Below are 24,138 nucleotides of genomic sequence, written 5' to 3'. Positions count from 1 at the left end.
CTTAATCGATAAAAGAAGAAAAAGAAGTTTGTAAATGTCGTAGAGGACAAACATAAACCTTTAATCGACTATAATTTGCTGGCTGCCTATAGAGATAACGTGAATACCGTTTCAAAGGCAAGTTTAGGTCCTGTTTGCAGAAACTTGTACATTATAGCCGTCTCGATATTGGGTCGTTAAACTATATTACTTAATTACAAAACGCCCAAGATCGATATTTTTTTTTCTTTCAAGAGTGTGAGGAAGGTTGAAAAATGGATTTAAATAACAACGTAATAACAGCTTTTGTCATTAATTTTTAAATCGACCTTTTCAAAGCAGTGACGGGAATTTGCAATAACTGTTCGGAATTTCGGTTTCGTTAGACGCATTTTTCTCCTGTATGTCTGCATGCTCATACCGACAAATCTAATGCGTGCTTTAACCCATGTAAAGGAATCGTTACAACGGTGCCGCACGCACATTAGTGCGAGTCTGACGTCTTCAATGAGAGGAAAGTGGATTTTAACATTACTGAATGTGTTGTCGTTTAGCTATGCCAGAGGTTTGACAGTTGCTGGCATGTGCTTCCTGGTTGTTTGAACACGCTAAGCTTGAATTTTTCTTCAGCGATGAAACTAATTGTATTGGTAAATAGCGAAGGTGCATCAAACATATTCCTCTGTTTCTGTACCATCAGTATAGATCTCCATGACGAAGGCCCTGCTAGCATCAATATTCATCACCGGAAACTTTTCTGTCATTTTTTAAAATTTATCAGTTTGTCGAGTTTTGTTCCTCTGAGGTTTAGTGAGTCCTGGCCATGTTGCCTTGCGAGTGTCCTGCTCGTAATTTTTCTGCGAACGTCCGGTCCATGATGTAGATAGTGATGATCTAATGATTGATGACTAATGAGTGCAAATTAAAGTAGTTATAATTTGAATTTAATCTTTTTCTTTTCTAATTAAAAAAAGATCTTTTCTTTTTCTTATTTCAACATTTTCATATTTAGGACAGAAAATTTCTTTCAATCTTTGGAATTTATGAACGTACATATTACATAATTATAAAATGTTAGTGGTATAATTAACATTGAATAGTTCAACATTGATAATTTATTTCTTTTAGAAAGGCTTTAAAAATTGAAGGTTTGAAATACTACCTTTTTAATGTAAAAACTAGTTATATTTGCCATGGAAAAACTTACAGTATACAAAATTATAACGAAGCAAGTCAAAATTCTTTTCTGTTTTCTGGAATATTCTTGTTTGAGAAAAGCCTTGAAACAATTTCTTTATTGTTAACGTAAATTTGAAAATTGCTAAATCTAGCAGTAAAATTGAATAAACTTACTGTTTAATTCCGTTCATTAGAGTTCGTGGGCCGATTGGCCGAATAACTTTTTCAATTAATTAATCTTTAAGTAAGGTATTGATTGAGATAAAAAAGTCAGTGTCACGAACGGGATTCGAACCCACGACCTTCTGCTAAATACGCTAATTTGTCACCGAGAATCGAATCTTGATTACACTGAAAACTGAAAAATGGCAAAAAGGAGGGAAAATGCAAAAGGTAGGTTTGAGATGGGAAGTTGGTGTCCAAGTGGATCGAAGTCACGATCGCTTAAGTGGTAGAGCAACGGCGTATTTAGCCGAAGGTCGTGAGTTCGAATCCCGCTCGTGACACTAACTTTTTTCCGTTCAACCAATACCTTACATAAAGATTAATTAATTAAAAGATTAAAAAGACTTTAAAAATTGAAGGTTTGAAATGGCACCTTTTTAATGGAAAACTAGTGATTTTTGCCATGTAAAAGATATTTTGAATAATTATCGATTAACGGTCACTAATCACCACACATATTACAGTTCACAAAATTGTAATGACACAAGTCCAATTTCTCATCTGTTTTCTCGAATATTCTTGTTTGAGAAAAAGCCTTTATATAATTTTTTTATTTTTAACTTAAGTTTTGAATTTGCTAAATCTAGCAATAAAATTAAATAAACTTACTGAAGTGTAGTGCCACTGATTGAAAATTTTAAAATTTTGTTAAAAGAATGATGTGAAATTTATTTTGTATCTACTAAGTATTTTATTTATTTCGAAATTCGAGGATAAAATATTAATAATTAACATATCTCTTCTAAATTCAAATATATTTCGCCTAAATCAAATCTTCTAAAGCGAATGCAACCTTTTCTAAATAAATTTTGATATTTATTTAGAAATCGTGAGATGCGGTCTGGTGTGATGTAGGTTTCAGAAAAACATTTTCTTTATCGTGCCAACGTTTCGATCTTTATTGAGATNTCTCAATAAAGATCGAAACGTTGGCACGATAAAGAAAATGTTTTTCTGAAACCTACATCACACCAGACCGCATCTCACGATTTCTAAATAAATATCGATTATCTAATCACCACACAAATAAATTATTTTCCTAATTCAATTTTTTCATACAAATTCATGAATCATCACGAATCTATCAATGATAAAGACCAACATGTTCTTACTGAGAGGCACAAAATAGGTAAGTAAAATCTTTTGAATATGAACAAGTTATGAATAAAAATCTAGGTCAAAGAAAGTTATACTGTTTTGATGTTTTAAGATTATGTTCTCTCCTTCGAAGGAGCTGCAAAAACATAAGAATACGTGGTAGTAATATGTTTTAGTTGATACATTTTCGCAGTTTCACGAGCAAGGCGGGTGTCTTTGACACTTTCACTTTGTTTTTCTATTTACACGTCAAAACCAGTGGGGGTCCGGGGTGGTTCGATTTTTTCCCTCTCGCCCTAAGTGGAAAGAGGCTTTCCCTCCCCCAGGTATTGTCCACTCAGCCCTAGGAGCCGCTTTGTCCCAGTACGGCCCAAGGAGACAATTGCACAAAGAGGGTAATGCCGTATGGACAAAACAGCGAGGGGGTTGCCGACTCCATCAATCCGAACCCTCTCCCGGCTCAAAGGCATCCTAAATTAAACCACCTAACAAGGTGAGCTCTTTCCTCCTAAACAAATCCTCAAGAAGATTTTCTCGTTTCAGCCAGGATCCGAGACCGTTCAATCTACTTGAAAAAGATCCTTTCCAGGATATACTTCCGACCATTTAAATCCTTTTCCACCTCATACAATATACAATTGTTTTGCTAATTCAGACTTTGCCGGATTTAACGAAGTTTGTCATGGAAACTGTTTTATGCCGACTTTGATGCTTAACGTTTCGAAACAATTTTACTTACTCTAGAGTTAAATTAAGTTAAAATACACGTGAAAGTCTGTTTATTATAACTCACCGTACTATTTAAAACAATTTAAATATTTTTTATTTTATGAATTAATTAAATTATATAAGCAAACTTATATAAAGCTATTAGCGAGTACATACTTGCGTTTAGTTATTTAATTCTTTAGAAAATTTAGTTTTAACTATTGAATTTGTTTCTGTTCTGAATAAAGAATTGGTAATTGCTTATAGGTATTCCTTTATTACTTTACTATAAACTTCATCATTGATAGAGGTTTTTCTATGCATGACCAGGTGTTTCACGCAAGGAGGCAGGGCTGCAGTCGGGGATCCAGTCGCTAGCGGTGTCTCCGCTGGAGGTGGGGATCGTGAAAATCTTTATATTATGTCTTAGTGTTACATGTGTTTTTTATGTGTGTTGTTTTAATAGTTATTTTACAACCTGAAGTGTAACTAAGGGAGGTTAGAAAGTAAAGAAAACACGAGATGAAATATGAGAGAATCAGTTACAAAGATGTGCGAAAGAAAATGGAAAAACTAAAAATATTCTATTCAAAGCGCAGAGTGCTGGAAGAGACCACTTGATGTTTGTCAGTTCATAAATAATCCATACATACTACTGCTCATAGATAAAGCATTGACTGTGACTGTAAGTGAAGGTCAGATCAGGAAGAGTGAGGGAAGAATATCTTGTCAGATATGAGCAAAATATACGAAGGCTGCTAGTGCAATGCACTCGAGTATTCGTGCAACGGTTGCAGTATCAGTCAGGATAACTGGCTGATTGGGTAAGAGCAGCTTGTGGGGTTACCAAGGTGTTACCTAGTGAAATTTGGCCGTTACCGACCATTTTGATCTGCCTATCCTCGCTGGTTGGTCCGACAGACCGTTTCTGGAAAAATTCATAGTTTAGTAGTCTTTCCTTACCATGGTTATATCCCTAACCCGCTAATTAGAGGCACTCAGCAAACATGGAGAAATCTTACTATTCTCAAATTGTACCAAACGTTCAGTTTATAGTCATATGTTTGCATTATTTTTAATTGTTTATTTTACTTATTAAAAGTTACTACCTAGTTAAGAAAAGTAGTAATTTTTTGAAAAGTGTGAACTGAAATAATTTGAAGAACGTGAACTACTTTAAGTGAAACTATTAATTATAATTAATAATAGGCTTCTGAAAAGGAGACGTGATGCCTCGAGATTTATAAATCAAAAAATACAAAATAATCATTATTATTGTGAGGATTATTATTATTTCCGTACACAGAAAATTAGCACTTTGAGCCCTGAAGATGATCTCAATAAAGATCGAAACGTTGGCACGCTAAAAAAAATTTTTTTTTTAAACCGACGTCCCACCAGACAGCATCTCACGATCTCCAAATAATAATTAACTATCGGTCACTAAACACCTCACATAATTATTATTGCTTTAATAATATTGAAACTTTAAAATACGGTATAATAAAAGCATGGGAAAACCTTTGTGCTTCTGGACCACATACCTTATCCCAAAATAGTGGATGAATTGAATTAAAATTTTCAACGCCTTTACGCTGCTAGAATTGTGCTAATTTTTACTACAATTACTTTGTTAATAATTATATATATATANATATATACAAAAACCGTTTTAAAAAGAAGAACCATTTTCATTGATTGTATATTTTAGTTTATTTTTTGAGATGTTTTCAATGGTTTGTCGAAGCAAACATGGGTGACATGAGGTATATATTATTATGCGTTTTGGTAATGATTTTATTTTTTCAAAAAGTAATAATAATAATTAGTTTTTCAGAAGTCGTGAGATGCGGTCTGGTGTGATGTAGGTTTCAGAAAAACATTTACTTTATCGTGCCAACATTTCGATCTTTATTGAGATCATCTTCAGGGCTTAAAGTGTTTGTCTTATGTGTGATTGTGCCATTCTTGCGTGTCGTGTTGAGAGTGCCACAGTGGGCATTAATTAGTAATATACTAATGGAATGTAGTTTAAAAGCATAAAACAATTTTTAAAAAAATCAGTTTTGATAACATCTTGGGCGCAGGGGCAAGACGGTGTAGTGTTTTCGGTAACGTTCATCCTCGCCGACGGCACAACATAGACCAAACCGAATTGGAACCAAATCTGTTCTTAACCAAATATTTAACCTCAACATTGTGTGAAAAGCGAACCCGCGCAAATCAAGCAGGGTATGCCCAAATTTGAAAAACAAAAATTAAAAGTGGAAAGAAGAGGAAACACCTTATCACTCCCCACTTGTCGTTGAAGAAAGGTAAAAATCTTTGTTACTAAGTACCTCTAGTATTGATGTAAATATTTGTGTAAGCATTTATTAGTGTATGTTGACCTACATCTTGAATTCGATGCTCATTGTAAATTTCTAACTTCAAAACTGAGCAGACACTTATTTTCATAAAGAAGCTTAATATGTATGGTCTCTAATGAAGTATTGTTCAACGTATATTATTCATGCTTCTATATTCTTCTATTATTCTCCTTCAAAAATCCGCGAAAAGCATTGAGAATGTTAGGAAATGTAAATTTTCGTGATTGCTGCAAAGAATATTTTTATGAGGTTTCAAATTTTAACATTACCTCGTTTGCAAATATTAGAGAGTACGATGTATAGTTTTAATTTATGAAACACTCTTAAAACATGTAACAAATGTATATAGTTATGAAACGAGTAATTTTGTAAAATTAGTAAACTTCAAAAGATGTAAAAATGCTTATAATTATTGGTCCTTAAAAAAAATTCCAGAAAAGATTTTTGATGCCAGAATCATATTGCACCTGTACAGACATGTAACAGATGTATATAGGTATGAAACGAGTAATTTTGTTAAATTAGTAAACCTCAAAAGATGTAAAAATGGTTGTAATTATTAATTCTTAAAAAACGTATTATAAAATATCTGATAAAATAAAATAAAAAAAAACTGCCAGAAAAGATTTTTGATGGCAGAATCAGATTGTACCTGTTAACCTCAGCAATGTATTATTTTGAAAAATTTGAACTGGTGAGAACTCAGATATATAGATTAAAAAATAAGGAAGGGTATAATAATGAAGAAATGTATTTATTTGACGAATATAATTCTTAATCAATACTCCCTAAAATTCTGCCAAGCCACTTTTCTCTATCTGTGAACCTGTTTTGAATACGGCACGAACTTTCGAGTTAGAAATCCAATTACAACGGCATCAAAAGTGAACTTAATGCTCGAAAAAGGTCTGGACATGACATGAGAGTACACATTTTGTTGTTTCAACGAATTTTTCCGAATTAAGTACGAAATTTATACGGTTCAAATTATGTGCTCGTCGTAGAACAAGTTAAAAAGTATCCTTACAAGTCTAGTCAATGATTTTAATTTATAGTAATTATCAATTATTTATTACCTTGCTTATTTATTAATTTATTTATGATATTAGTTATTATTAAAGGAAATGTGTTATTATTAAACTTATACATTGTACGTGTCTAGTCAATGATTTATAATTTATAATATATGTAATTATTAGTAAATTGCTTATTTATTAATTTATAAATTTGTAAATGGTTATCTCTTAAAGTAAATGTGTAATTATTTAACTTAGATAATATACAATTCGTGCCAAACAAAGCGCTGTGTCCTATTGTACTTATAATATATTTAATCTTCGTCTAAGTGGTTTTTATAATTTTTTTTTGTTCTTTAATTCATTAGGCCAAATTAGCAAAAATTGTAAATATACTTAATTCCTCTGCCACGAGGATGTATAATGCCCTAGACATTTCCCCTTTTATTCACTTCTTTACAAAAAATAACACATTGTTTACACACTTGACATTTTTGGTAGAGCAGCGGCGTATCAAGCCGAAGATCGTGGGTTCGAATCTCGCTCATGCCATTGACATTTTTATCTCAACTAAAAACCTTAATTAATTGTAACTATTCTTTATCTAAATTTTGAAAAACATTGAAACAATTAAAAAAACGATGAAAATACCGCATTTGATTTATTGTCAAGATTGTGTCAATATTTGGCAACATTGTCGGATCCTGGATGTATAGGGGAATTAATAAGTGGCGCCTGAATTAAAAGGCGCGCAGTAAAGGCGTGGGAAGTCTTTTAAAAACTTTAATTAATATACATCATCAACAACTTTTTACTTTTTTCTAAATTGTAGGGTATGGGACCTTGCCAAGAAAGGATTCTTGAGTAGAGTTTAATGATACCACTCTTTTAAGTTGAAAAATAATTTAAACCGTAACTTCCAAATTGGATATCAAGTGAAATACTGATAGGAATCAAATTTCCAGGAGTTGTGATTTTATTTTTTAAATATCCAAACATGATATGTAAACATTATAGTAAAATAAAATCAACTAAAATTAAAATCTCAAACAGGCTTTTGCTAGGGACTTGTAATCGTGTTTCACTATCACACTATTGTGTTCCAGCAATAATAATTTTTAATGAAAGTAAAAAAACGTAACAAAACACAACACTGGGAAATCAAAAACCGCCTAATATGACAAACAATGAGTACAGGTTTAATCGGGCGAGCACATTTGCCTGTTGGCAAAAATAAAACGTATTTGCGAAATTATTTGCAAAGTTTAATTGAAATTTGATAGTTCTGTCGCGTTTATACAAGGATTTTAGCACGGTCCAATCAAATAATGAACCAATTTATATAAAACCTTTTCACTTCTAATTAATCCGCAGAAATATATTTTTTCCCTTAAAATGACTTTATTTGCTGTACGCTGGTGTATTTAAATAGATTCTTACATAATAATTCACTTGCAACAAAGTATAAATAATGTGATAATTCGATAAAAAGGGTTAAATTTAATGTAACTTTTTATTAAGTTTCCTGCATCCATAGAATCAGTAAATAAATTTTAAAAAATGGCGTGTTTCCAATTCACAATAGATTATGTGTGATGATTAGTGACCGTTAATCGATAATTATTCAGAAATCGTGAGATGCGGTCTGGTGTGATGTAGGTTTCAAGAAAAACATTTTCTTTATCGTGCCAACTTTTCGATCTTTATTGAGGTCATCTTCAGGGCCTGGAAATTACAAACATTGTTTACATTTAACAAATACATGTAGGATGTGGAAAAAAGTGAATTTATACAATGCAAAATATATATATTTTTTTTATATATTCAATCAAAGTATTTCTACTCACTCAAAGTGTTTGTCTTATGTGTAATTGTGCCATTCTTGCGTGTCGTGTCGAGAGTGCCAGTGAGATATTGCTGTTTTATGTTTATATATGTTGGATTTTGAAGATGATAATAAACGATAGAGTTCATTTTAATTAATCAATGAATCAACATTCTTAGCATTTATGCGCCTTGAAAAATCTTAATCAAAAAGATAATCAACTTAATATTTGGTTTGTGGTAGATGTAGGATAGAAGTAAATTTTTAACCCTTGCATGTATTCTTTTTTAATTATGCTCGTACTTTCTTAGAAATAGAATAAACTATATAATAACCTTGCGATAATTTTTCTCACAAGCTCTAATGCTTTTAAGTTGTTAAAATGAAGGAATTCTTCTCGCCTGAAAAATAAAAAGTGTATACAAATAAAAAAGGAAACGTCTGCAATTAAAAAGGCCTAAACCAGTCATTATCTCGAAACGAATGCACTTCGATCTCGACGGAAATGGTCTTCGCCCTGGCCACAATACTGCCAATAAACTCCTTTCCTACGGATCCAGATAAAAGGAGGGCCCTACCTGACCTGCAGGTGAGTCCTTTCTCGCAAATCGTTGACCATTGTGGTCAGAGTTTTGGGGTACAAACAAGCCCTATTGTCCGTAAATAATGGGACTTTATTTACACCAAATTTCGTCCACCTGGAAAACACTCCCGGTGACATTGTTGTCCCACAGTGCGTCTCTAATTCATAATAAGGACCTAGCATGGATCATGGACAGTTTTCTTTATATCCAGAATTCTTCAGGAACCGATAGCCACGCTTATTCCGCCTAACTAACTCTGTCACTACGGTTAACAATTTCTATTCAATTTGACGATTTTTACTTTACTCATGGAAAACCGTCCGCCTTCAAATTTTTCTCCGATATTATCTTAATAAAAACAAACAAAAAAAAATAGCTGCCAAACTAATTGTTAAAAATGACACATAAAGGATGAGTTCTGTTATCGCAAGTTGTCAGACTTGTATGATAGGACAAAGGGCTGTTAACAGATGGCCTGTTGAAATTTATTCATAGCTTCTCGTGAAGAAGCCTTTGGTAGTGACTGGTGGTTTAAAAAATAAAACAAAACAAAAAATACATAAAGATGGATTTCCTCTTAACCACCGTGGGTGGTGGCCACCATAAGCACCCCCTGCGGTGTGAGCGGACAGATAGTTCTGAGACATATTCCAGGTAAAACTGACTCACCTATACCCACAACTATCACAACAAAGCTCTTAACGGCCATATACTAAATGTTTTAGAAATTTTTTAATTACAAATACAACTAGTGATACATTTGAAATTAATAATTTCAGAAATTAACTTTTTAAGAGTTTTGGTTTAAATGTATATACACTGTCTCTCTGTCTCTCTCTCGTTTTCTCTATCTTGTTTATCTCTCTTTCTATTATCCTTTCTACTTCTTCGGTCCAAGCGACCTCACTTTGAATCTCGATTTCTCTCTCTCTCTCTCTCTCTCTCTCTCTCTCACTCTCTCTCTCTCTCTCTCTCTCTCTTTTCTCTCCTTCTTAATGCGGAAGCAAGATCGCTTTTCTTGGATGACAAAAGGAATCTTGAGGTCCTTCTGCATAATGAAGTTAATGACGTAGTAAGGCAATTTGACACATGACAATTTCCCTGAAGGCTTTTTATTATATAGAAATGATAAATGATGAGTGAGTGTGGTGTTCAATACTTTTTAAAAGTGTGTAGAGATTAGTGACCGTTAATCGATAGTTATTCAGATATCGTGAGATGCGGTCGGGAGTGATGTAGGTTTCAGAAAAACATTTTCTTTATCGTGCCAACGTTTCGATCATTTATTGAGATCATCTTCAGGGCTCAAAGTGTTTGTCTTCTCTGTAATTGTGCCATCCTTGTGTGTCGTGTTGAGAGTGCCCCCCTCACAATCATTGCAATTGAGTTGGTAAACCCAACTTTTTGCCAAGTTGTCTACTTTGTCTTTAGGTTTTGATAGGATGTTTTTGAGTGAACCCCTACTTCTAAAAGCTATTCTAAAACCTTCTAAAACCTTAGAAACCTTCTTTTTATTATATTGGTTTCTACTACCGTTCTACTCACTGAAGAAGTTCTTATATATTGAAGGTTGCTTGAAATTGCAATGTCATACACATAGGAAGTAACGACCATGTTATAATGTACGAGAACATGAGCAGTTTATATGAAATAAAAGATTAGACCAAGAATACTTCCTTGTGAGACAATGGGTTTTATCGTTCTGATATCTGAGTCCTTGTTGCTGGACCTATTTCTGAAATATTGGTCATTTAAATATGATTCAAATAATGCCTAGGAGCGAGATCCTACAAAAAACCTCGGCCATATCTTCAAACGCAGCGAAACAATACTTGTTCTCTGGCCAACAGTAAATTGTGTCAATTAATGGAAAGTTTGGTGTGTAAAAAATGATTGAAACAGAAGTATTATTGAATTTTATGTTAATCTAGGAAGTGTATTAAACCTTCGGGCATCATAGGAAGAAGCCTGTATGATGTTGGATATTAGGTTGGGCGACCAAATACTTCCATAAGAAAGAAAAGTGGCGCATAGGAGAGCATTGTGGTTAATAAATCGGAAATAATAAGTAATATAATAAATTACGAAACTAATCTAATACGACGTTCGTGCAACATACCTGAAAAGGACACAAACAAATTTCAAGAAAACAAGAAAATGATACGACTAGGTCATCAAGAATTATTTTATAAACAAAACAATAAATTATTTTATATTGTTAAAAACATACAAATTTAAAATATCGGTGTCGAGGTGAATACACGGACACGTACTTTTGGATCAAAGCCCTCGTATGTCTCCGGTATGAAGAAAAAGATTCGATATGTCCTACGAATTAATTCCATGGCTTCACAGATGTAGGAATACTACCTCATTTGAGCACGTCAACGAGTATATGGGTCAGCTGTTCCGACTTTTAGAGGAAACGGGACTGATTTACTGCATATAGTACTTTGTGGATTTTTCTTCTTTGCTGACTGTGTGTATTTAAACTTAGTGAATGTGTAGGGATAGTGATACAGAGGCGGACACAAGGCCTACTGCACCTCGACCTAAATAGATCTATTGTGCTCCTCTATAATTTATAACTCACTGGCCATCTTCAGGCTATTAACCAGCCTTCACAGCTTTACCAGCGGTTCCTTGGTGTAGGATCTTGCTTGTGGTTTTTCTTGTCCTAGTTGCAAGAACCTGCACCTACATAGATCTTCGCAGAAACGTAAAATGTGTTCTGCGGTCTCCTTCACTTCCTGGCAGTATCTGCACAGTGTTTCTTCTGTCTGTACTCCTACCCGGTGCATGTGCTTTCTTAAGTGGCAGTGCCCTGTCAGGACTCCAACCAGAATCCTGGTTCAGTTGCGGTCGCCTTCCAGTAATTCTTTTGTAAGTTTTGCGGATGTTCCTTCTATGAATCTCTCGCGTGCCTCAAACCTGCGGTATTGTTCCACCTGGTTTTGGGCTCATTAAGGACCCATTTTAAGATTTCCTCTTTTGTAGCGGCTGCTAGGCCGCACTAGGTTCTGGGCCCGTAGAGTCCATGTTGGCTCCCTTTTTGGCCAACATGTCAATTTTTTCATTGCCTCTATGTCCTGAATGTCCAGGGGCCCATGCCAGGGTCAGGTCGTTAGTGTCGCAGACTTCCAAGAGGGCCACCATACATTTCCAAACACTTTGCCTTCGCCTCTTATGAGGTTAAGGCCCTAAGAGCTGCCTGGCTATCAGAGAAAATGGCTAAATTCCGGTAATATACACTAGTATTCATAGCCTTTTTATTTCTCTGGCACATTGTTCAATCGCTATGATTTCAGACTTATAGACAGCATACTTACCTGTTAGGAGTAGTAGGAATTTGCCTTTAGTGGTGTTCTTTGGCCCATTCTTCCCGTTCTGGTTTCAGTACTTTGTACTTCGAAAGTGTAATGTGAATAGCCCAATAGCTGAATAATGAATCGACCTTCGATTATGTTAGTTATGTGATGGGTATAAAGCGAGATGGAAGAATATCCCGTGCTGTACCACTTTGAGTAAATTGTATGTAAAGAAGAAAGAATGTATTTAAGTTGTGAGTGAGAGTATGAATGGGTTTGGTTTTCTTATGCAATATCTTTCTCCATCCAATCTTAAGTTCACACTTATATCTTTTCTAAATAATATATTTCATAATTTTAATAATATAATATATACACTGTAGATTAGACCTATTTGATCAAATAGAGCAAGAAGTAATACGTTTTTTATTTCAAATCATCAAAAGATGTTTCTCTTATAAACATATTCTTTAGAAATTAAATCCAATTCATTAAGTTATTATATAGTTGAAAATGTATTAAAAATCAAAAACTTGTTTCTTGACACGCTAAACTAATGATTCCTCTTTTTATGTGAACTATTGAACGAACAAATTTCAAACTTTTGTATCGCGTTTATTCTATAGTACGGTGTATTGTGTAAGTTTTGTTTTAATATTAGTTCTCTTGTCTCGAAGGTTTTAATTTCCGTCTGGCTATAATTTATAAAGGAGCGGGTTGTCGGCAAAGAGGAATAAAGTAAATTAGGTTTGTTCGAGTTTGTTTTTATTACTTGCACGCTTTGTTTAACGAAAGGGAGTGCTAAAAGTAATGTGGATATTCTAATCGACTTTGATCAATACACGTGTAAAAACCAGAGAGACAACAACCGCGGAAGTGAAGAAAGACGGTATAGGCTTTTACATGAAGGATAATAAATTACAAGAGAAAAGAAGTAAGGGGAAAGGAAAAGGCCGTGTGTAATGAGATGTTACGAGATGCGTTTAAGAAGCATTATATCTTAATCAAGCCAAATTCTAAATAAGGAGCAAAAACAGACTTGCGGTCTACTTTTCCTAATTGGTTTATGCCTCCCCCATTCTGTTTATGCCCGTTTTCTCCGACGCGACCAGGTAAAGGGGGCTGAGGGAAAAAATATACATATGCAGCCCCTAACAGAGTTATTTGATTAGGAGGGCCAGATAGTGATGGGTTATTTCCATCCAAAATACATTAGGATCTTTTGAGACTGAGCAAATGAATAATGTATGAAACTGGAGACTGGGCTTTTCATTGATGCTCTCGTGGATAAAATTCAATCGGTTGATGGATCGCTCAAAATTGAAATGTCACCGCCGACAGAATGACATAGGAAGCGGCCTGTTCAATCACTTCTGTCTTAACATTATAATAAAAGGGCCGTTTTAAAATAAAATACATTTTAAATCAAACATCTCACTTAACCATTTTATTCGTTGGAATTTTCAAAATATTACCTTTCGCAAATAAAATAGTACGGATTTTTATTAAAAAAACATAAATACGGACTAATTTTGGTTCCAAAAAGAAAACGATTTTAACATTTCAGTATCATATATTTTACATATGCAGGGTCTCCGGGCTAATATAATACAGACATAATCGTTGGGAATAAATCAAAGGTTCATATTTTTCCAGATTCCATGCTGTTTTGGGTGCCTGATGGACTGTTGCTTTTCTTATTCGTTCCAAGCCTAATTTTTTGGATTTTTAGATTAGAATTTACCCGGTTCGATCCCTAGAAATCTGAGTCCTGCGGCATTGGAGGTATTACAATCAATGAATATGAGCTATCCATGAAAACGAGACAAAAAATGAACTCTATTGCTTCTAGTGATGATCTACATTCTGCACTACAATCACTAATAGTTCATGCTGAACCGACATTGGATCACTGATTGAATCCATTTAATATGATCATCTTCACTTACGGGATTGTTGAACTACTCAAACGATTTCAGGTTTTCGCCATATTCGTTCTGCGTGAGCCCACATGGATGCAAGTGTGTTGTCTTTTTGGTCAGCTACGGACAGTTTGGAGCATCAAGTCTTTTGAAAATTTTGTACTTTAAAGGTAATTTTTCTCGTTTTAGCCTGATATTTAGAACCAAGTCTTTTCCCAAGGCACGAACATTCCATGATGCACACATGGTCTACAAGGAGGATAGGAACATTGTGAAGACAGTAGGTAAGTATCATTCTGTTCAACGTAACGGTTCGAGAATGTAGACCTGGCATCGAAAACAACAGATTGCAGGGAATGGGATTCCAGTATCGTAAGCAAAGTTATAGGAGTGTGGTATGAAATAGGATGTCAGTCGAAAAGAAAGTAGAGAGTGTTGTACCTAAGATACTCTTGACAGTTACATATTCAAGGGTAGAGTAATCGGAAGAGGATAAAGCAAGTGAAGTAAGAGGAAGAGGAAGATTATTTAGTTGGATAAAGCAATAAGAGAGAAAAGATTTAAGTATTAAGTAATATTTACTGGGATGAACGCGTTTCAGTTACCACCTTATCAGTTCTACAAAGGTTCTGGATACACCTACGAAAACGCCCTGACAATATTGGCTCCACTAATTTCGAGATCATGAGATGCGATCTCGTAATAAGTAGGTTTAGAAAAACAGTTTTTTATTGAGCCGACGTTTCGATCTTTATTGAGATCATCTTCAGGGCTCAAAGTGTTTGTTTTCTGTGTAGATGTGTCATTCTTGTGTGTCGTGTTGAGAGTGCCAGTGAGGTATTCACATCATCTAAACAGAAAACAAACACTTTGAGCCCTGAAGATGATCTCAATAAAGATTGAAACGTTGGCACGATAAAGAAATTGTTTTTCTAAAACCTACGCCACACCAGACTCCATCTCACGATCTCCAAATGATCGTTAACTAACGGTCACTAAACACCACACATTGCCTCCACTTAAGGGTTGGTGTACAAATGTATCTGATATAGGATAGAGGTAATATGGTAGGATGTACAAAGGATGGATGCGGGGTAGAAGCAACTTCTCAATTTTTTTTTCAAGGATAGGAAGTGTTCTGAAGAGTCGAAATGGGACAGGAACGCAAGTTAGTTTCTTAGCAATTAATTAACGTTTATAGTTGAGATGAAAAAAAGGCACGAGAGGGATTCGAACCCACGACATCAACATCAACTCCCCATCTCAACCCCACCTTATGAGTTCGAATCCCTTTCGCCCCATTAACTTTTTTTCATCTCAACTAAAACCTTTAATTAATTGTCATGTATTAACTGGTCAAGCGGGCCACGAAAGTAGTGAATTAGTTTCTTAGGTTTAGTAGTATTCAAATTGATGAGAATTTCCAGAGTAGATGGATAGTGCGTGGTTGATGAACTACAACTCCATGAAACATGAAACTCTAAAGGTGCTGAGTTTTAATTTTTTATATAAACAAACTTATTTATTAGAATTTCAATATGCGTTTTATTTACCGAGAAGATAAACCGGGATGATAAACACCCTTTATATATTATTCGGTATTTCTTGCTCTGAACGTCGATTCATTTCGTGAAAGAAAACCAAAGCCGTTCCTCGAGTCCTCTGTCATATACCGTTAGGTGCAAACAAGAGATCAACGATCGTTCACGTCCTTGTAATTATAAAATCTTATTATGTATGTTGAATTTATTTGTCCTAGAAAAGAAGACAAAGGATGAAAGCACAATCGTATTCATGGACTATCCCTTCGTTTGCATTTGGATCGCAAGAGATAATGCTGTATAAATAATCTGTGCCTGGAAACGATCACGATATAGGTCGAGAGCCGGGAGCGGTATAGGTGTACATCTACGAATCTCGGACGGCGATGCCCTACAGGCCGAATCGTTCGGTTCCGTTTATTGTCCGAGCCGGATATGTATCTGTGGCATCCAAAGCTCCTTTACACATTTCCGAAATGAACCAATCGATTTGATTAGTACCTTCTCCACCTTCGCTACTCTCTAATCTCCTCTTACTCCGTGTTATTATATATTATAATCCTTTTAAAACCGTCAATTTCTCAAAGATTGCCACACGAGAATGGTAGGTATTTTATTCCCGGATACTTATTACATCCGATTGGTTATTTTTTCACGGACGGTTTCATAATTTTATTCATCCTTCAAAATTAGTTTTATCGGGAAATGTCTCTGTCTCTGGGACAATCCTGTCAGCATAAACGCTTATTGATGTCAACAATTTAATACATAGAGGACTAATCAAACCAATAAATATATATGGTTCTCCAATGAGTAAAAACTGAAAATAATTCTCACTGTAACCTACTGCAACAAACGCGTGGATACTCCATGTATTACGAATTTTAAAATAAATTTGCAGATACCTATAAGCTATAAATGCAGGTGAATTAGTAAAATCGAGACAACTGAAAAAGAATTTCTGCATTTTCAACATTTTACTGTATTAAATTCACTAATTTTCGTGGTCCGCTTGTCCAATTAATATTTTTCAATTAATTAAGGTTTTAGTTGAGATAAAAAAGTCAATGTCACGAGCGGGATTCGAACCCACGATCTTCGGCTCGACACGCCGCTACTCTACCACTTGAGCTATCGTAACCTCGATCCACTCAGACACTAACTTCCCATCTCAACCCCACCTTTTGAATTTTCCCTCCATTTTGCCATTTTTCAAATGAGTAATTTATTTGATTCTCGGCGACAAATGAAATGGCCACGGAGAGCTTTTAGTAAAGGTATACTTCATTTTATCTTATTAAATTCACAAGTTTTCGTGGTCCGCTTGACCAATTAATATCTTTCAATTAATTAAGGTTTTTAGTCGAGATAAAAAAGTCAGTGTCACGAGCGGGATTCGAACCCACAATCTTCGGCTCGATACGCCGCTGCTCTACCACTTGAGCTAACGTGACCTCGATCCACTATCTCAACTAAAAACCTTAATTAATTGAAAGATTTTACTGTAAATTCCTCGGCGACAAATGAAATGGCTACGGAGAGCTTTTAATGAAGGTATACTTCATTTTATCTTATTAAATTCACTAGTTTTCGTCGTCCGCTTACCAATTAATATCCTTCAATTAATTAAGGTTTTTAGTTGAGATAAAAAAGTCAGTGTCGCGAGTGGGATTCGAACCCACGATCTTCGGCTAGATACGCTGCTGCTCTACCAGTTGAGCTATCGTGACCTCGATCCACTATTTCAACTAAAAACCTTAATTTATTGAAAGATTTTACTGTAAATTTTTATGATGAATCTAGCGCAGGACTTCCCAGACTTTTTACCCTGCAGACCCCTTTCATGGAACAAAATCTAGGGCGGACCCCTCTCATTCAAGTATTTAAAATTAGATGATTATAGTGCATAGTAATTAAAAGTTTTATAAATTAGCCAGTCCATTCCTAATTAGGTAATCAGGGGGATATCACTATGAAAAGACATATTTGATTGACATAGACTTTATATACTAAATCCGGAACACAAAACTCAAACTGTATGGAACGGGATCAATACGTATGTAAAACGCGAGCCAAATTCAAAAGTCATAATTTGAACATTAATTATTAATGAATTAATGGGAAGAGCGAGGTTGTTTTAGCTTGCCCAATTTGGATATATTAGTTTTAATTTTTGAAAGACGGATGTCCGATTCAGCATCTAGAGAGTTTCGGTATTTAGTTATGGTGGCCGTATGGACAGAAAATCCGGATTTGCGTAGGTAAGTTATGGCAAATGGAAGAGGACCAATTTCTTTTTCAATGAACGATTGAAATTTTTTGTTGAGCAGTCGGAGACAAAAATGGAGGCATCTGGCTCGAAAGTAAATTTCAAGGTGAGTTTGAAGTAGTGACGTGCGGTACCAGAAAATATTCGATACCTGTACTCGATACTGATATCGACAGAAATATTCGATACTCCTCAAGTATGGACAGAAATTATTCGATACTGAATACTAACTCATATGAGTACTTCAATTTATAATTGATCAACTTATTCCTTATCGACTTGTGGGTAAAATACGTTCATGCGTTAAAATAAACAAAAATTTACAGTTTTTTCATATTTTTTATACAGTGGGTACATAGGTAAGAACAAGGAAAAGCTGTCAACACATTTCAACAAAATTGATACTTCAATTTTATCGTTATCGAGTTTTAAGAAAATTGATCAACGGATGTTTTCTTTTCAATTTACAAGATGCCGACGATTCAGTTTTCTTTGTAAAATAACCTCATGCCTTACTTTTGGGAGGAGAAATGATTAGGTATATATCTATGAGAAGGTAGGGGTACAATTTTTAGGTACTTGAAGACAAAAACATTTTATAAAAAAGTACTGAAATTAAAAGTGCGAGGTGCGATGCTGGAAAGAATTATCAGCAGACTTACCAACCACCAATTCGAAATCTCGCATTTTTATGAAAGGTAAGTTTCGAACGGAAAATAATAATTCAATGTTACTTGAACACTCGGTGAAAAATCTATTTGAGTATTTTTACCGATAGTACAAAAAGTAGTCGATACAGTACTTGTATCGAATGACAATATTCGATACCAAAAGTACTCGGTATCGAAAGAAAATACTCGATACTTTACTTGTATCGATTGGTATCGCACGTCATTCTGAAGTAATGTCTATCAAACATTCGTATTCACTTGAAGATAGACTGGTTGGCTTTGTCGATATTGAAAACGGTTTGACCACCCATTCATGGTCCTGCAGCATCTCGAGCTGTTGAGGAATAGTGCTCAAAGGACATCTTCAAACTTCGAACATGTTCACAGACTTCATCAATCAACGTGCCTTTTGCAAGTTCCTGTTCGTTTTCTTTTAAAACACACTCCACCTCTTCCTTCTCAAAAAATTAAACGCAAAACGTCATTTTTCTTTCAAAAGGCGCGAACTTTGTCATTAGCATCGAAAGTTGTGATACTATTCCCTTGCGAAGAAATATTCATCTCATTCATTTTCATGAAAATATTTTATAAATACGACAGTATATATTGCCATTTTTAATCATTCAAAACGTTGGTGTAATTGACATTGTGGTCCATGAACAAGATAATATTGCAGAACGTAATTCCTGTAATCTTGAGACAGCCACTAAACTTTTGAATGGAGAAGCAGTGCCAGATGAAGGATTCCCATATCGTCACATAGTATTGTGAAAAGTCTTCACTTTACTGGCAACGACTTGATATAATTAATCATTTTTTTCATCCATAACTTTCTGAAAAGGCTGGCATTTGTTTTATAGATAAATCATGTCCGTGGAGAAGACAATGGCTGTCGCTGCAAAATAAAAAACTTTCGTTTTCAGTAATGGTGGTTATTAGTTTTTTATTCATTGTACGTTTATTTTTGTAGTTATTAATTTTTCGCGAGTTCGCGAGATCCCTTGGGGGTCTGCGGACCACAGTTCGGGAAGCCCGATCTAGTGGAACGAAATTCAACGAAAACTTAATTTAAATAGAAAGTTATAAAATACAGTTGGCAAACGTTTATTTTTGAAACGTTACTTCAACATATGCGCACTACACTTTGTACATTGGCTGAACTTTATTCCTGTTTTAAGTTTTTAAACATTTTTAAACAAGAAAATTTCAATTTTTGATATCATAGAAACGAAGAATCTTGGTTTTTGATTACAAACCGACAGAGAAACAAGTACCCAGCGATTATAATTAACACAACACGCACTTATTGTATTTTATTATGTCATTAATAAGTAATTTTTATTAAGTGTGGTTTTGTTAAGCCAAAATAAAAATTTCGTTTTTATTTTTTGTGATGTTTCGACGTCTTTCGTCATATATACATTCTGTTGTATAATAATTATTTCTGTAAAAGAATTTTTTTCCTAAATAATAATGTTAACTTTAATTATTTATAATTTTTTTGGAAGATCTTAGTTGAGATGAAAAAGGCAGCGTCACGAGCGAGATTCGAACCCGCGACCAGCTGCTCTACCACTTGGATTTAACGATTTAATATTTCTATGCAAAAAGATATCAAGATTAAAATATTTGTTTGTGAAATTTATTATTATAAGTTAATATATATAACAATATATTATTATAGCTCAATCTTCGTTTTGTCGTTGCTAGCGAACATTATTTCAGCCTGAGAAATATGTAAAGTAGGAAACTGCATCTACCGTTTTAACGAGGGGAAAACTGTAAGTTGAATGGAACAGACTTTGATTAAAGTTTTCAGAATACAGATGAATCAGGAACAATCATGTAATGTCGATCCAACCGAGGATCGTGGGTTCGAATTCCGCTCGTGACACTAGCTTTTTCACCTCAACCAAGAACTGAGATAAAAGGTATAATTAATTAAAATCTAAAAAACTTATGGATTTGTTTGCAGTCACTCTAGCAGAACGTTTATTAAATACACCGGTAATTAGCACATTTATTACTGAATAATACATGCTTAGAAACATTCTATCACTAGGTTAAAAATAATAATAATAGTTAAATGAGTGGCAGGGTTGAATGACTGTTGATACCAATAACGAAATTAAACCAGTCACTGTAATAAGGACATTAAAAAAACTAGTAATTCTAGTTTGTCTCTGATCTCACCCGGGGCAACAATTATACGGGGGAAATTATCCACAATTTGGCGAAACCCGTCAGCCCTTTGATCTCACGTGGCCCGGCTGGTCTCGCTTCGTGCCGACGGCTAGAAATCAACAGCAACGTTTGTACGAGATACGGTCAAAGGACTCCAAACGCAATCACTTGAACAGACCCAAATGTTTATTCGTAAAATCATGACAATAACAAAAGAAATACGGTGATGGATATGTTTAAGTCTGATTAATTTCTACACCTATTTTTTTTCTTAACGGTCGTTCAGTATTTTCATACATTTGGAAAATCATATTCTGCTGTCTAATGAAACCGCCGTAAAATTGAATTTGTAACGTAAAATTGAAATATAATTAGCAGTATAGCAAATAGTTTAGTACTCATACGGTCGAACACTTAAAAACTGCCTTGTTTCTCCTTTAATAAAATGGAAAATTTTTAATATTGAAATACCGGAAAAGGAAAATATTTTCAGAAGTAATAAGTTGTTAACTGACTTTTTAATTCTATTAATTTAATTTTTTGGAATTCGATATTTTTTACTATACATTATGAATTGTCCAACAATGGAATGGACTTAAAGGTTTTTATTAGAATCTGTGAATTTATGGATTGATTACGATTTATTGATTTTTTAACAGTCAAAAACGAGGTGAAATTTTTCATTGAATTCATAGGATTGTTAAACAAAATGAAACTTTACCCTATTTGACTACCGATTTGAGGTAACCTTTCTCAAATTAACTTGTTTTTCTTTCTATTGGGTTGTCCGGAAAATAATGCAGGATTTTAAGTTTTCATTAAAAAAAATCTATATAAAATATTCTGTTTACGTTTACAGGATTACTCATTTGTATGAATGTCAACACTTATTAATCCTCTTCCAAATGATATTGTTTGTTTACCTCTGTAGCATTCCGCTACTTGGAAATAATTCAGTCATCCTTATAATGTCAAAGCGAGAATTTCGTACGATTTTCTTTTACGAGTTTAAACTCGGCCGAAGCGGAGCCCAAACGGCTAGAAACATTAACCAAGTCTGGGGCGAGGGTTGTGTTAATGAGTGCACTGTGCAAAGGTGGTTTAAAAAATTTCGGGAGGGAGATTTCAGCCTTGAAGATGAAGAAGGTCGTGGAAGGCCTTCCTCTCTTAATGATGATGTTCTGCGATCAGTGGTGGAAGAAAACCCCAAAACAACTGTTCGAGAACTTGCAGAGCAACTCAAAGTCAGTAAAACGACCGTCGCTGACCACCTCAAGGCGATTGGAAAAGTGAAAAAACTCGAAAATTGGGTTCCACACTCATTAAACGATCGCCAAAAAAATCAGCGCTTTGATGTTTGTGCATCACTTCTTTGTCGAAACAAAAATGACCCATTTCTGGCCAGAATTGTTACATGTGACGAAAAGTGGATTCTCTACGATAACACTAGACGTTCTGGACAGTGGCTCGACAAAGGAGAAGCTCCAATACATTTTCCAAAGCCCCCAACTCATCAAAAAAAGGTAATGGTTACGGTATGGTGGGCTTCATTTGGTTTAATACACTACAGCTTCTTAAATCCTGGCGAAACCATCAATGCTGAATCATACTGTAACCAAATTAATACCATGCATCAGAAATTGGCAGTAATGAAGCCCTCTTTGGTCAATCGGAAAGGGCCCATTTTGTTGCATGACAACGCTCGACCACATGTGTCACGTGTAACGTCACAAAAATTATTGGAGCTTGGCTATGAAACTTTGCCTCACCCACCCTACTCTCCGGACCTCTCGCCTACTGACTACCATTTTTTTAGACACCTGGACCACTACTTACAACACATAATATTCAAAAATCAAACGGAACTGGAAAATGCATTTATTGACTTTATCAATTCTAAAAATTCTGAATTCTACTCAGACGGAATTAATAAGTTACCAACACGTTGGGAGAAATGTATTGAGAGTATGGGAAATTATTTTGATTAAAGAACATTGCTTTAAAGTAACTAGTTTCTTTTTTTTTGTTTAATACCAAAATCCTGCATTATTTTCCGGACAACCCGATAATTCTTTTAGTGTTAGTAGATTATAAACTTAAGCTTAACCTGGCGTATAATATTTTTTTCTCGATTAATCTGGCCTAATATATTCTGATGAGAATCGTTTGATGATATTGAATTTTATCTTGCTTTGACCTTCTTTTGGATCTTTCCTTTCTCAACGAAAATTGTTTCACCCTTCTTAAGGATTTTGTGAAAAATTCCTATATAAACAACTAGCACGTGGGTTGCACAAGTTAACGAAATAGCACATTTGCTGGTAACAAATGACATCGATTTTAATAAAGTTTACGTGAATAGATAAGTCTTTACACAAAACACACTGATATCTAATGGAGTATGCTATTAGTTTCAAATTCAACTCCTTACCAAAACTTTTTATCGTTAAAAAAATTTAAAACGTTTGCGACAGTTTCTTTAAACATATCAACGGTACCATTTATAAGATGGCACACTAGTTCACCAGATAACAGAACGAAGACTGTGCTACGAATGTTCTATCAGTTTTGAAATAGTGCTCTTGTATAACAAATCCTCTAGTTTTTAAAATATTTAACACGACCTTTTTCCTGAATACAGCTTCAAAATTCAAAGAACTGTGGGCAATAGCACACTGGCCCACAGATTAGCAGACCTCAGGCCATGATAGTGAAAGCAGCCTGAATTGATATTGCTAACGATTATCACTAATTGCGCGAATACGTTTATATCGCCACTGGTACAACGATTAACTTCAAAATTATTTATTTAATGTCTGTATACATGTATATACAAATTTAGAAGTCAGAAGCAAGAGAACCAGTAATAATACTTTACCTCTCGACTTGTAAAAATAAAGAATATATAATAGGGGTATTCACGATGTTTGTAAGATGTTAACTCGTGTTATCTCGAATAGAGAAATGTTCAGTAAGATCGTGAATGCCCCCTTTTTTTAGCATGTTAAACGTTAATTTTTCTGCAATGCTGTGCGTGGCGATTGGCAAAACCAAAAATAAACCTATTTTTTTCAGCTTTTATAAAGCTTTTTTTTATAAAGCTATAACAGTCGTTGGAAGCTTGTTGTTGTTTGTTTTAGTTTTGTTTTGTGTTAAATTGAAAGATGCCAGAAGTTAATAAAAAAGGAAAATTAATCAACTCTTTCATTTAAAATGCTATCTATTCACTCGAGAAGTACTAACAAATACGCTTCAATTCG

General features: G+C 34.5%; 1 non-coding gene across 1 annotated transcript; it reads right to left on the bottom strand.

Moving 5' to 3' along the window:
- Positions 1-16,822: 16,822 nt before the first annotated feature.
- Trnad-guc lies at positions 16,823-16,895 on the bottom strand. The gene has a single exon. It is a non-coding gene; the product is annotated as a tRNA-Asp (tRNA).
- Between the last annotated feature and the right edge of the window lie 7,243 nt (positions 16,896-24,138).

This window comes from Cimex lectularius, unplaced genomic scaffold (genome assembly GCF_000648675.2).
Source record: "Cimex lectularius strain Harlan isolate CLEC.00 unplaced genomic scaffold, Clec_2.1 scaffold352, whole genome shotgun sequence".
Lineage (NCBI taxonomy): Eukaryota > Metazoa > Arthropoda > Insecta > Hemiptera > Cimicidae > Cimex > Cimex lectularius.
Note: the sequence above shows the minus strand (reverse complement) of the source record. Positions and strands in the feature narration are given on the sequence as shown.